Raw genomic sequence first — 16,465 nt, 5'->3', positions numbered from 1 at the left:
CAAAGAGATGCTTCGGGCGGTGACTCCACAGAGAGAGAGTGTGTGTGTGTGTGTGTGTGTGTGTGTGTGTGTGTGTGTGTGTGTGTAGGGTGGGGGGGTGGGGGTAACTCAGAGGTAGCCCAGGTCGCGAGGAAGAGGGAAGCCAAATCAGGCCCTTTTGATTCGGCTCAACCCACTGGCCTCTTGAAAAAAAACCAATTACAACTTAATCTGCACTGGAGACGGAGGCGAACAAGTTAACATGGTCATCCAAGCAATGAGAGCAGGGGAAATTGGAAAATAAAATACTGATTGAATTATAGTGTGTGGGTAGTTTTCAATTGGGAAGTGACAGCAGATGTTACATCTTGAATCCTCTCTGATCCTTAACTCGGTTATATCAGCGAGGATTTATATTTCACTGCTAGGACTTAGTTATGATCACCAGCAATCTCTTATCCCTACTGAACCAGATCAAATTATTGAGTCGCTTGTAATTATTCTGAATTTCAACGATTGGTTAACAAGTAATCTAAACATCTGGAAAGATCAGAGTGAAAAAATGCTTATAAAACCTGGAATGAAAGTAATATGCCTTAAGAGACATATTCGGTTTTGTAGGACCTGCAAACCAATAAGACGTGCCAACCTTTTTCCAAGCCGCAACGACCCATTACACCTGCCAATGCATTCTTTCAGTGCACTAAAAGCCTTAATTTGTTTTGCAGTCACAAAAAGCACGCTGTTTATCCGAACCATGGACTAACAAGTCTTTTAGTTTGATTTGTTTGGTCATGTGGAATAATGTCATTAGAACCCTGGTGGGACCAAATATAATAAGCCTATTACCTGAAAGCTGGTCCAGGACCCATGCAGAACCGAGAAATGTCACACCTGAAACCGGACGCGAGATGCAGACGCCATCAGGACTGATTTCACAGTTGATTGCTATCAACAAGATAATGTTATGATTACAAGTTGTCAAAGTTGTCTTTAATAAAGTTAGTAGTAGTCTTGATGCGTATAATCATATCCTCTGGTATTGCACATAATGTTAAATACATTTAGGGTTTGCACCAATTGAACGGGACCTCACCAGGACCCGTTTGACCGTACGATACCGTTGATCCGAACCTGTACGGGTCCCTGGTCGGGTCTCGGTTCCTAGAGTTCGGGTAGACTTGTGAAGACCTCTACAGAAGAGTGTTTTTGATTCTTTTCCCCCCAACCATTAATCCAAAGCACAGCCACCAATCTCCACGAAGCAGAGAGCTACATACTCAGAAACCAGTTGGTGTAATCCATTGTTTAAGATTAGATTTCATTGTAACACCATGATACAAATGAGGCCCAGTTCACTGCCTCCCTCCGATATAACTGTTGTGTGATCCATTAATTGTGAAAGCATATTTGAAACCAATTACAAGCCTCGGCTTTATGGTTACGAGACAGATGTTGACATCTGTTCGTCAGTGATTACTCATGGAAAGCCTGGTATAACACAGTAAACTGAGGGTAAACAACATTCTGGATTGATGTTTAAATTCAGCTTAACACTTTGTGCTCTTCGGCTACGATATCACGAGATTAGAAAAACTCTGCTGCGTGAAGAAATTTAGTTTGAGTCCATGTAACTCGTGTTTGTAAGAGGTCAGATGCATGAAAATGAAAACAATTTGTGGTCATATTAAAGGGAACAAGCTGTTCTCTAAAAACTCTTGCTAGAAACTGCTTGTTTTGCACAAATCCAACAGATTCAACATTTCCAACCACAATTAACAAAAACGGCCATAACCAGCAAGTTAGACCATTAGTGGTCAAAGCTAGACGCCTTAGGGGTTACAGTTTTAACTAAACACACAAATATGTTGGCCTGAATAAAAAAGCATTTAAGACTCTTAGTAGTAGGGCTAAAAATATATGTAGTTTGTCCTGTAGCTGGCACTAAAATAACGCCATCTATGTATCAGGTAAGTTGACATTTTGGCCTGTGGGTTGCTATAATGTAAAGCTCATGAAACTTCCAAGAAATGGTTCATCTTCAGCGGAACATGAATGTGCTCGTTAATTTCATGGCAGTTTACACTTTCACTCTATTTTGTCAGGTCCCCATGACAACCGGTGCCAACGTTTGTAGCAGCTGTCATTGCCAGCAGGCCAGCAGGTGTTGAGATTTATTTCTCAGGATAAAGTGTTACAGGGACGTGGCGACCAGCAAATTTGTAATTTTCTTAAAACAGATTTTACACCTTTAAACTGGAGTCGGTTGGAGTGATGAGTAAAAGAAATGTGAGCACGGAAAAAGACAAAAATAAAACCAGCTGAAATGGTTTAAACATGATGGCACGGGGTGGGCTCTTTGGATAGCAGTAAGTCAAAATTATGGCTCTGAGTGAAATGTCGATAGAAAGGCAGAAAGTTAGTGATACCGGCCTTTCATGCTCGCTCTACATTCATGTCTCCTTCCTCTGCTCCTGCTGTAGTGGTCAGTGAGCTCCGAGGCAACTTTGATGAATTAATCCAATAGAAGAAATTGGTCTTTCAAATGTAAAGAGCACCTTGGTTCTGGAAAGTAACTCATGAAGGGAGGAAGGTAGAGGGGCACGAATCAGCATGAGAGGAGGGGTGAATGGACGAGCCTGAAAGAAACTGACTTCACCCTATAGAGAGGAGAGTGTGTGTGTGTGTGTGTGTGTGTGTGTGTGTGTGTGTGTGCCAGAGGGAGTCAGGAGGGAAAAACTTGTTCTAGGTGAAGGTGTGTGTTCATGGGATCTTCAGCCGCCAAAGACCTGAGGACCAAACTTGAACCGAACACAGTCTCAGGTCCAAACTTTCAAGTCAGTCCAGGTTAGTGGATCTGATGGGATATTGACTGTCTCTTTATAGCCAACAAGCTTGGTTTTGCTTTTGGCTTGCATTTTGTTTCAAACATTTGATAGAACAAGACAGACAGAGATTGTTTCCAAATTTGTAAGGCACGGAGAATTGTTCGATTCTACATATTGATTCCTGAAAGTGAAGTTTTGAGGTACTACACTAACCTCTACTTTGCAGGTAATTGGCAAGAGAATGAGAAAACAGTGTTACCTTCAGAGTAGCTACCTTTAGAAAGGTTTGGCCAATGAATATTAATTGATTGTGAGGAGAATCCCTGAAGAATCACAGAATATCTCATCGCTTTGGATCATTGATGGCCACCAAAATTGACTAAAAAATAAAGATTTTGCTTTGAAAGTTTTGGTTTCTTTTCTTGCTCAAACTAATTTGCCGAGATTTGGAACCAGAGACAGATAAAAACCAGAATCACTGAGAGGGATGGAGACGGATTAAATGTGAACAATGGCCGACAATGACCTTTCTGTTCATAAAACAGTCAAAAGAGGTGTAAGAATGTCTCTGCTCTGGGGAGGTTTCAGGATCTGATAGAAATTCTTTGGCATTTTTATACAGTGCATCATCACACAGTGAGCTTTAACCTTTCCTGGACTTAGTTCTGTACAAATCCCATTTCTTTTGGGCTACATTCACATACACTCTCTTTGGTTGAGTTGAGTAACAAACAGCAGAGTGTGTTTTACTCATGTTGAGATTGATTGATAGATGTTAGGGGAACCAACTGGCTATAAAACGGAACATATCATATATTAAAATCAAGAAAAAACAGCACAACTGAAACGTCTTTTTTTTTTTTCTAATTTGACTTCCCGAATGATTTAATCTCTTATCTATTTGTAAGAAAGATTTCTGTTAAAGGTGACAAATTGCATCAAAGACGAGTGTGATTTGATCGAGCGCCTCTTGAACTGGCAACTGGTTTGCTTATTATCCCTTAAATTAGTGTGACTTCCCTGTGGTTTTCAACATTTTCTTTAATTACCACAACTGACATGACTTAAATGGAGTTCATTGTAATCATGTAGCATGTGAGAGGAAGATGCTAATTCCGCCCCCCTCCCACTTTTTTGTTCAATAACTAGCACTCTACAGCACGACAGACCCCAGGCAGTAACTGTAGATTTTACATGTTTGCTTGCGGCACTTGAAAATGTACTTGTTGGCGGGGTGCAATACCAGTGCAGAGACAATCCTGGGGCAAATTCATGTCGGATTTCAGCCCTGAGGAATGAAGGAAAGCCGAAATGTAAAAGTGAAACCCGACTGACATCCAGTCTAACTTAACACTTGTCAGCTCAGACGGATGATATCAACATTAACAACCTCTGTAATGATTTAAATGAAAATGCTACTTCCTGTTCTCCTTTCCGACTTTGTGCAAAGAGAAAGAACTCTGTGTTTCACACTTATGAACCTCTTTGTTCAAGCACTCTTAAAACAAGAGACAGGGAGAAAAAAAAAAAGCTGATAAATTTCAATTGAGCATAAACTCAATCAGGGCATCTGAGATTGGCCTCATGAGGATGAAGCAATGTGACAGGCCTAAAGAGGTTAGACGCCAGGTTTATCCAATTACAGCTCAGCAATAAACAATCCCAGAAACCCTCTATCCCCCAATCGGCTCATTGCTCCCTCTCTATTCTCACTCAGTTTGAAACTTGACCCGCCATCTGTATCTATATACTGCTGACGGATGCCCCTGCGTTGAGCACTGACACTACTTGTGATGAGTGTGTGCGACTTACGTCTGCCAATCTGTGCCGGTAGCGAGCAGCCCCTCGGCGCTCCTGCCCGCTAAGCAAATATTCACAGACTCTGATGGCATCGTTTTTTTCGAGATTAGTGAAGAGCCGTCTGCAGATGATGATAATGAGACACTCTATTTCCCCTCCTCTGGCCATTTGAGAGACAGTCAGACGGCCGGATAATCTGGTTTGCGCTGGGGGCCTCATCCATCGAGTCCCACCGTCGCGTTGACATTAGCACTAAGACGTATTAGCACATTAGCCTGAATGGGCGATGATGTGTTCTCAGTCAGTTAAGCGGAGTATGATAGCGGCTGCGTTATGGTTATGGCGATGGCTTTATGAAGTCGGTAACAACTCCATTGATCTCCAGACGCACCTGCTAATGCCAACATCCGGGCGAACTACAAAACAGTCTCAGATTTGTGAGGATGATGGACTTCGCGGAACAGAACAGCACCGCAGGGTGAGGGGGATCCAGATTTATCTTAATTAAAAAGACAAAGAGGTAAATAAAAACAGGTTGGAAGAGGCTATTCGCTTCAAAGTAGGGACCGAAAAACTTAATGAATAGCATCTCCCTGTTATCTTAAGGATCACAGTCAGACGATCAAGACTAAGTGAACTGGTTTGAGAAGGGACGCTTTCAAAGAATCTATTTTGATCCTAATTTAGCGGTCTGGATGTCCCTGGAAAGCAGGAGCCCTCCAGTCTAGTCATTACACGCCACAGGCCATAGACACAGATCTATAAATGTTTGGTATTAAACGGACCCATTGATGGTCTGCCCTCACTCCCTTTGCTCCCGTTAATGGAGCTTTTATGAATCTCAGGCCTCATTTGTCTCTCATGGTTAGGGGCTTTCTGCAGTCTGAATTGTGTAATAATGGCAAACCCAATTTGCTTTGTGCTACGTTAATCTCAACACGCCCCTCCTCTCCCTTTCATGCTTCCCTAACTGCATTCAGCTCATTCATCAATGATTCTATTATCACCCTGTTCCTCCGACTGTGTGTGTGTGTGTGTGTGTGTGTGTGTGTGTGTGTGTGTGTGTGTGTGTGTGTGTGTGTGGGGGAAAAAAAATAAAACAAAAAATCATAAAATGAACCTAAATTATGCCACTCTACTCATAACAGACAAGTAAAGCAACAATGATGAAATTCTACAAAAAAAAAAAAAAAAGCCATTAACGACGGGGCCATTATCTCCTTTAAAATTCCCTTTTTGTTCAACATAAACCAAAACATTTCCTCAAACAATCGGACCCTTTTTAATGAATGTTTTTTTAAAGAAAGTAACAGAATGGGGACTTGGGTAAAGCTGCTGTTTAAGCCGCTGGTATTTGCAGGAAATAAGTGATTGAGGTTAAAGGGCTCACGTCTGTTTTGGGAACAGACGGGCTGATCTCAGAACAGCCACGCAGGACTCCAATTACAAAGGAAACTGCAGTCGCAGCTTCGCCTGCGTATGGAAAATGACAAAACGATGACCTTTGTACAAGTTACACAACTATCACAGTGACAGGGAAGCATGCTGATTGGCTGATGGCAGCCATGTTTCTCAGAGAACAGTCCTTTTACACATTGGACATTTTGACTAGTAGAAAAAGCACAGGAGTTGCAGCATTAGTAATACATGAATGGCACTCAGAGAGTCCAAGGCCAATGTCAAACAACCTACACCAGAGTTCAGAGAAAAAAAAATCTAATTTATAGTAAATGATCCCGATCTGCCCCAATTTTTAATGAGTTCTTCTCTGGCCCCTGTTCCATCCCTCCACCACATTCGGTGTAAATCAGCTCTGTAACCTTTTGCATAATGCGACATATAAACAACGGAGATAACTCGAATCCTGAAACTGAATCTATTATTTACATTATTTTCCTGCGGTGTCAAAATGTCTTCTGTGAAAAAAGGTCGACACTTTGATACTGAACAGTCGGGATTTGTATTAGGCCACTTAAATTCATCATGTGGATGTAACGCTGCCTATATCTAAATCTGGTTGGGAAAAATACATGCTGTGTTCAAGAGTCATGAGAGTTTATGACAAATAGGACTTTTACGCAAAAACTTGACAACCAATTATAAGTAAAAAGTATGACGTGTCAAAATAACAAAAAAAAAAGAGACATGTTTAGGTTTAAAAACTGTAAGTACAGTAAAGAGGGAAAGTCTGGGTTTGTAGGGAGAGTGCAAAAGTTGAAATGGTGGAAAAACCAGATACAATTAAGAATTTAATGAGAAAAGTACATCTACAATAAAACATAAAATGCATTATGAATGGCCACACGTTGTGCAATCATTGTTCAAATATTACTTTACTCATATGCGTCCCACTAAATTCCCTAATACAAAGGAAAACAAAAATATTCATCATGTGATATGAGTGCTATAAAAGTAGATTCCAAATATACTATTTTATTCTTCTGTGCACTGCGCCGTGGTATAACTCCCAAAACATGACAAATTAGAGTGATGAGATGCTGAAAGAAAAATGAGCATCGTTGGATGCAAAAGAAAATAAGATGGGTCTTCTCCCTAAAAAAGAATTTAGCTGAACCACTTTCTGATTCTGTAAAAGTGTGTGTGCATATTTTACTTCCTAATGAACGGAGCTCTGTGATAATCAATCTCTTCATCATGTAAATCAGGTACTGTATCAAGTATCAAGTATGTCTATCAAGTTGATTATCTTGATTTTAATGCTCCCAGCCGACAGGTTGAGCTTTAGTTTGAAGTGCTGAGGGGCGGACGCTGGTGTGAGGGAGAAAAGATCTGACAGAGTGGAGCAGAGGAGCCTTGTGAACCTGTGAAGATCAGAGAGTTCACTAGTGTCTGAACAATCACTGTTAAAAGCAATGATATAACTAGATTATCGCTGCATTCACTGCTTTCCTCTGTTAAGGAGGTCATGAAATGTGGAGGAAATTAAGGTCATAAGATTTAGAAACGGGGGATTTTTAGTGCTTTAGGATTTCTAATCTTTACAAGGAATGAAGCTTTTCAACATGTTTTTACTGTTTTCTCTACATTTAAATAAAAAATAAGAAATTCTGGCACACATATCCTTTGATTATCACTGTAAGAATTGTGTCTCATGCTCGTGCAGCCTTGGTGCAAGTACAGTCTGTAGTCTTGGAGTGTTTTTCAGTTTAATAGATTTCACTGAATTACCTGGCATGGTGTTGATTTATTTGGCTCGGTCCAGCCACTGGTGACATGAACAGGTACTGTGTAGTGTTTTATCCGACCGCAGTGGGATCACTCTCCAGCAGAGAAGCAAATGTCGGTAGATTGACAATTTCAGTGGCTCCAAACAAACCCCCTTTAACGCTCCAATCTTACTCTTTTAACTACAGTTCCTTTCAGGTTTAGCTCTTTCTGAATAGCTACTGTTAAAATACAAAAGCCAGCCGTTCTCTTTGGCTCAGATTGGATTCCTAGTTTTGGCCAACATTACAAGTGACTTGTGGAGTAGTTAATAAAAGCAGAATGTTTTTCAAAACTTGCCTCCCTACGAAGCCCCTCGACTCAACCTGGAAACTCTGAACCTAAATGTTGATGGATCAGTACTGGCAGTGGAGTCCAGTCCATTTCCTTTGTTAGTTTGCTTCGTCTATTCCCTCATCACTATTTGTTAAAACACTGTGAGCACATACTGAACAGTACATTAACCACAGAACACACATTTTAAATAATTGAATGTAGTCGAAGCCCCACCCCCGTAGTTCCTGTTGCTACTGCAAACTTTCCATTCTTGTACAAATGCAGTTTGTAGTGAGAACTGGGGCAGATTCTTTTAAATAATTGAAAGGCTGAAATGTTAACTGTTGCTGACAGACTGCCTCAGCTGTTGCTACCTACAGTAGATAATTAAGCTAATGTTACTATCAGGAACCAGTTGAAAATGCCGACTTTTTAATTTCCCCAGTTTACTCTCTTCAAAACTAAAATCTTCACATCTCCACAGGGTTGGAGAATGGTCTGCCTGCACCCATTATCATTTTGGAATAGGGTTATTTCTTTTGCATTTCTTTAAACCAATCACAGTCATATTGAGCCCAGGATGCAGCGACGGTGACCCTGCGAAATGTTGTGTTGGAGGGGAACTTGTTTTGGTGGAAAACTTCAGTCATTAAAACGGTGAAAAAACAGCAAAGATGTGCATCAACTGTTTAATTGCATGATCCAAATCTTCATCAAAATTTGCCATGTTCAGCGTGTAGGTTGCTAGCTCTGAGCTGTCGTCGTCTCCCGTATTAAAGGGGATTTTAAAAACAGTAACAGGCAGGAGAGGTTGGAAAAGGGAGGAGATGGCGCCTAATGGCAGCCTACATCCGGTGAGTCAGACTAGGTCTTACATGGCAATCATCTCTCCATGGATATTATTCAAACAACTAAAGAAAAAACTAAACAGAATATTAGGAAATAACTGAAGGAGCGTTGTGATTCAGCCTGCATATTCTCAGATACTTAGATTTGAGTTCCACTGTGAGAGAAATAAACACAGCAAGTGGAACCGGTATCAGCAGATATTTCAAATCAAAGGACTCAAATCAGGTCATCTCTTGATCCATGAGCACCAGCCAGAATGTCCGCACTTTAGAAGATTTCTCTCATCTTTCTAACCTTGTTAGGACATTTGGTTCTCACTGGATGGAATTAGAGCAGCACACACAAATTCTCAAAGTACACATGCAGGGCGAGAGCCACACAAATGCGATTTGGACAAAATTAAAGCGCAAGCACTGGCTGAGCATCTCGACGCGCAGCACCATGGAGGAATAGAGAAGATGTATTTCAGAGATAGGCAAATGATGAAAAAAATGACTTTGAGAGAGGAGTAAAGAGAGCGTAGGAGTTGGTGTGAGGACGAGAGTTTCATCTGTGCTGCGAAAAAGATGGCAGGGAGAAAAGGAACGGCAAAAGAGAAAACAAGAGCGCGGAGGAAGAGGAGGACGGGGGACAGGGCGAAGGACGAAGGGCGGACTGGGATGTGTGAGTGAATGCCAACCGGACAGTTTTTGTTATTATACTGTACTACCAGAGGCTGCCAAAGCAACTCCTACACACACACACACACACACACACACACACATACAGATCCACACGGATAGACACAAAAAACACACACACACAGTCTCGTAACCCGAGCATGTGTGTGAGAGTGTGTGTGAAGGAGAGAAATTGAAAGAGTGAGAAGTAGATGGGGAGACATGGGAGGGGAAGGATGAAGACGAGGAGGCCAGATTGCAGGAGCAGCTTTAGGAGCATAACTCAATTCTCTGGCTATATTGACGGCAATGCACACTCCCGCACACTTCGACTCTGTCTCATTCCCTCTGCCTCTGTTTGTCTTTCCCTGTGTCTCAAACACACACACACACACACACACACACACAAGTAAGAAACTGACAACCAGCAACGTGGTGGTGGTGGTGGTGGTGGTGGTGAACAGACAGGCGGGAAAACTGTGACCTTCACCGATTGATCATTATTGTGCAAGACAAATCCTGGTGTAAAAAAAGAAAATAAATCATCTAATTGGATGTTTAGTCGTTCCCTCCACGCAGAGCTGCTCTGGAAGCTCAAATTAACTCGCTGGTTGATTGAAGCCTTGATGAACACAGTGCAAGTGGAGAAGTAAGTTGGTGTATAGAAACTTTTGACACAAACAAAACTCTTCTTCAATATGTGTTATTTGATTTATGAAAGGCATTTGTGGTCCATTAGCTTCTCCAGAAGTACAGGTATGGGATGACTAGATAAATGATTGTTTTTCGAGTACTCATAATAAGTCTCATAATAAACCCTCCTCTACTTGAGTATAAGTGCCGCTCCCATCAGAAGTTATGACACTGTAATTGTGCACCATATCATTTAATTTTATTATAATTATCACAGACTGTTTGGCCACTGCAGAAAAGTAAATCAGCGAGGGACATCTTAACTTTGCTCAACTTTGATTCAGTGTGTCAGTGAGTACCATCTGTTAACAGAGTTGACCTTTGAAGCAGCAGCAGTCACAGTAGATTCCAGCTAATTCCTAGCTTAACATTTTAGCTAGTAACATTTTATACTCTGCTTTTTTTTTCTTTTCTTTTTTTTTTTTTTTTAGATAAAAATACCCAAAAATAAATAAATAAATAAAAATTCAAGTGGTTTTCTGTTGCTTATGAAACATGATCAAGCAGATGGTGTGACAGTGTGATCATAAAAATGTGCTTTATTTCTTTTTGGCAAGCTAGCACACGCAGCTAATGTAGTTTAGCAAGCTAGCTAGCTCCGCTCGCAACAAACATGAAGGAGTCTGACCCGAAAGAAAGAATCCACAACAAACTCACAACAAGCTTGACGTACTGGCAGCTGATCAAGTACTTACTGCTAACATAATCATATGCTAGATATGATCATCTACTTTCACATCCAGCAGACACACACCTCATCGTATGACGACAATCCATCCGGTTTTTACTCAACTAGCTTCGGAGGAAAACATGATGTGTTGTACGTGGGTCTAGCTTGCTCGATGCTCAACGTTCGTTGTGTTTTCTTCTTGTGTCCATAGCTTCATCAAACAATATCGCTAACGACAGACCACTGTTCCCTTTCTCATACAACCACGAAAACGTCACATGTGAGGCTCTGGATTGAAGCTGAAGCACCGGAACACACATAGTGATTATATGGAATGTAGAAATGGATTATACTACAGGACTGATCTGAAACATTTCCATGAATGTTATGACACTTTTTCTGCTGTAAAATCTTTAATTAGACCGGATTGGACTTAATTCAACAGCTGCTGTTTTCTCTTAAGTAAGAAAATACCTACTTTCACCACCCAACCTTCAGCCCTATACAGTACTGACACCTTTAACAATGACTTTACCTGACATTAACAATGTTACCTGATGGTTATAAACTGTATTATGCGAGCACAGTATCTCTATGGACATTCATACAATGAAACACTCAGGTGCATACAAACACAAGTATTACAATTAGATTTATACGAGACAACTCCAGAGCGCTCTTGCACACCTGGGTGGTGTTGTCCATCTGTTGGGAAGGAACCACAAGCTGTCACATGCAAACAGAGAGGAGGGCCCAGGAGAGATGGACATCTGGACTGAGAACAGGGAGACAGAAGAAATAAGAGCCAATGGAGGGAAGGCAAATGGAGCGAGAGAGGAAGTGAACATCTGGCTGCAACACAGCCCTGGAGGGCGTATTGCATTTAGCCATTTGTAAAGTGAGCACCAAGACTCTCGCTATGTGTGTTGTTGTAGAGCCACGAGCCGAAATGCAGATATTATCCTGCAAACAACAAGATGGTTTTTAAATTTCACCAAAGCTGTTGAGGAGTTTCTCACCTGGTTGGTCTCTACTGTCTCTAAGTGTGGACAGAACCAGAGCAGCTAGGCAGAAACCGACACACTGAACTGGACTCAATTAATGAACAAATATATTGAAAATTTTGATATCTTGGTGTTAACTGAAGAAGGGACAAAAAAACTGTCAATGCATGTTATGGGTGTTGCTAAAGGAAATGCAATGGAGTCGCTAAATCTAATGAACGTGCACATTTCTTGGCAGCCGACTCATTTGATGGTGTATGTAGAGGTGGAATCTTCACCTGACGGTGGCAATGAAGGAAAGCTTTTCACGTCATCAAAAAAAAAAAACACAGAGTGAGTGAGATTAATTCTCCAGAGAATTTGAATATCATGGCCTCCCACAGCATTTAATAGGGATGCACTGATCCAACTCGATATTTCAATCTGCAGACACAGAGCAACAATCCGACAGCAGTGCTCTCTATGTTGCAAATTTATAATCTGTGTACCACGCTGTGTGGAACTCATTGGAATCACTTTAATGTGAGGTAACGTGAGGACATGGATCACCGTGTGCTATAAACTGAGACAACAGCTTACTATGAATGAATGAATGTAACCGATAGCAACAACACTGACAAAAAAAAACAAAAAAAAAACAAACTGTATTTAATGTGGATTCACATCAAGGCCGATACCTGATCCACTTACTAAGGTCAGCATTGGCTCCAATAATCAATCAGATTGATGCATCCATGACATTTATTTGGATAAAATCATAAAAAGTTAATATTCTACATATAGAGGGTTTAAATTTTAGCCCCTCAGCCAACTAATCCCTTGCAGGAAAGCCAATTTCCACATTGAATTTCACAGAAACCCAGACACTAGTTTCAAGTGTTGGTCAAGGGGAAAACCTTGAACTACACAAAAGGTCAGGGGATTGACAAAGTTATTAGAAATCATCCTCCTGGGACCTTGAGGATCCATACCAAATTTCCCAATATTTCAGACCTACGTCTAGAGAAGCAACTGAGTCAAATCCCAGTGTTTACCTCAGATTCAAAAATCCGGAGGAAGGAAACCAAATCTCCCTTTAATCTACTGAGAACCTTTGGGCAAGTTTTCCACTGATACAAAGCCAAAATGTGCCACAACACTGTTGCAGGCTAGTCTGATTTTTTACATTTGTTCATCTGACAACAGCTCCTGCTGGCAGGGTCACAGATAATCTTTGCTAAACTGATAACATCTATGGCTTTTGTAGAAAACTTCAAGAGGAACCATGAAAAGGTTTAATAGAGGAGAATTAAGATTTTCAAACCCTGGCTGACCTCAGTTTTGCCTCTCTCAAAGTCCTCAGTTTACTTGGATATCAGCGAGGCATTTCCATGAGTTTGCAGAAATTCATTTCTCACAGGAAAAGCCAGGGTGACCAAAATTCTACAGCTGAACTGTTGTTATTCAAACATAAAGGGAAAAAGACCAGAGGCAGAGTACGATGTAGATGAATTAAATTAAATTTAATTAAATTGTGGCCCAGCTGTTCTCTCGAGAGCTTACCCAAAATACAACTTTGAGTTGAGAGGGAAAACCCCTGGTTTGTTGCTGAGACAGACTCATTAAACCAATTAAAAATGTTACAGAGTTTGTTTGAGTCACATTAATATTAAATTAATTTTACATGTTTTAGACCAAAATGAACTGATAACTCACTTCTGTCAAAGCAAATATACAGATGTGGGAAATTCCCGGTGATACAGACTCGACTCATGATACTGACGCCTGAAAATGTTCAGCACAGTAAATTTTAGCATTTTATTTTATAAGCAAACACCTCTCACAAGTTTCTTCTGATAATCAATAATCAGTACGTATTGCATTTAAGTCACATGATTGTGCATGATTTCGGAGACTTGTCAGCTTATGTATAGAGCTAAGGCCGGGAACACACTGGCTGCGTGGTGTGTGCAGAACGTCTAATATTATATTCTTTTAACCGTTTTAGCAGCTGCATGTGGAGACAGTGGCACTTTGCTGACAAATTAATTTATAATGAAGAGAAATCCAACATTCCAGCAGCCTGCAAACTCTACGTCGAAATGTCTTTGTCGCGTGTTCCCGGCAGAGCACTGACTTCCGCTTCACTCACGATTGCACTAAGCGTTACTGTGTGCATGGGCAGTAAATGTGGCTTATTTTTTACAACAATTTGAACAATAGCAGCTCAAATATTTGTGTGAGAATCTGTGTCTTCCAAAGAAAGCTGTTGGTGCACATCAGTGCTTATCACTCATCACTGAGTTGTCAACATCTCCATTCACAAAACTGAATTCAGCTGTGGTGCTGTGTCTTTGCAACACTCTCCCCTCCCCCACTGTATGCCAATAACTGTAAAGTAGTGTATTGCATGTTCCTTCCTGCACAGCAGCTGCCTCGTGTATATGCTCACAATAAATAAAATAACAAACACATGTGACTTGCCCTTTTGAGTGGCTTTGTGCCACCAGTTGATAAAAATAACTACCTTCATGTCAGAGCTCTGCCCACACTTGCCCCAAACCGCTATTCTTGTTTTTTCCAGAGAGGGAAACGTGCATCAGAAAAGCCTCGGCAGTCTCTTTGGCCTTCCTTTGGTGTCTACACAACACGCCGCTCCTGTGCTAGATAAATGGACAGAGTTGTGTGGCAACCCGCAGATTTGGCAGAGAATATCTCATGGCTTTTAAATAAAAAAAATAAAAGATGAAATATAGGGTGCATTTACTGCTGCTGTGAGTCTACAGAGGCCGCGGAGAAAAGAAGGAAAATATGGCCTTGGGGGGAGGAAAGTGAGCGATATACTGCAGCTCCCAGGAGCCCGCTGTTAGAGCCACAACCTTTACACCGCCCTCCCCTGGGACTGGTCAGGCATCAATATTTAACACGCTACACCCCGACTGGACTTATGGCTGCATCAGAGGGAGACATACATGCACAAAGGCGCACAAACACACGAGGCAATGACACACTTGAAAACACATTCAGGAAGGTTTGCACGTTTAGTTACACTACTTACACACACATACACATAATGGCGCCGAAAGGTCAGGGTGAGACACCACATTTGTCCTTTTGAACCAAGTTAACTCGGACCTCACTGCAGCTGACACGGTGCCAGCAGGTGAAACTTACGTTAAAAAAAACGTATCTACAACTCGTACTTGACCTCGTACGCAGCTGTCGTTTTTTTTATTTTTTAATACTCGGTGAGCTTTGTGAAATCTTCAACTCTAACCCCCAAATAAGTGGAGAGTACAGTCTCGCCATGAGATCCATTTAGTAGCTGCTCTGGTGATTTCATTCATATTGTATGAGCTTCTTCAGCACAAGTTTCCAAGCTCACAGCTCCAAGGTTTTAAACGCCAACACAACCGAAAGCTCCAGAGCAGCTACTCAACAAATCTTGCTTTCTTGATGAATTAAAAGCGGTTATATTTTGGAGCGACCCAATGGCCAAGTGGTTATGGCGCATACGATTACTGCTTGTCTCTCGCCCACTCTCTCTCCCGTACTTCCTGTCTGTCTCCACTTTCCCTGTCAAACAAAGGCAGAAAAATGGCCAATAAAAAAAGTGGTAATATTTTCACTAATCTAAACTACAAATGACTGTAAAGGTACGGAGCTCAGCAGAGAAAGAGGTTGACAAATTCATGTAGTTACATACAACAACTTCTGATAATTGATTAATCATTAAGGACAATTACTGAGGCTGGTTTTTCTCTCCACTATGAGGGTTTGTTGATTTCTCTATTTTATATCAGTGTAAATTGAACACATTTGAATTTTTGACTGTTGGTTAGAAGAAAATGAGGAGGTCACCCTGGACACTATTCAATGACAGTCTATAAATGAAATCAATCAATAAAGAGAAAAAAGAGAGAGTAATTAATAATGTAAATGATCATTAGCTGCAGCCCTGTTGATAAAATGAATGAATCTTTTATTGCCAACTAATGACATCATTGATGTTGAAATCATTTGTTTCACTGTTCCTGACGAGCAAATGTAAAAATAGCAAAGTCCTGTCACCCAATTCTTTCTGATGCTAAATTCCTCCGACTCCCATCTCTGCCTTACATCTGCAGTCAGCCGTGCAGCGCCTCTGCCCGTCCCATCAAAGCGACATCCCACTCCGCTGCACATTACCGTCCTGTTGGACCGTTTGCTCAGTCAAAGCAGGACTTTGAAGGCTTCCTTCTAAGTTAATGGCCCAGTTAAGGAAACGGCGGCGGTTTGTTTTTAGAAGCTGTCCAGAAAACGGCGCTGACAGGAGCCTTGTTTTACCTCATTTCATCTCATTTGAAACTCATGTCCTCATTATGTCAGTGCCGCGATGGAGCTGTAAATAAAGGTGGAGGAACAGACAACAAGAGGCAGAGGTAAAGGAAGAGTGATAGAGACTGCGTGGCTTTCAAAATACAAAGGCTTCAATCAGGATATGAGCTCTAATTTGCCAGGACC

Source organism: Seriola dumerili, unplaced genomic scaffold (assembly GCF_002260705.1).
Source record: "Seriola dumerili isolate Sdu_G_001 unplaced genomic scaffold, Sdu_1.0 BDQW01000138.1, whole genome shotgun sequence".
NCBI lineage: Eukaryota > Metazoa > Chordata > Actinopteri > Carangiformes > Carangidae > Seriola > Seriola dumerili.
The sequence above is the reverse complement of the archived record's forward strand: the minus strand, read 5'-3'. Positions refer to the sequence as shown.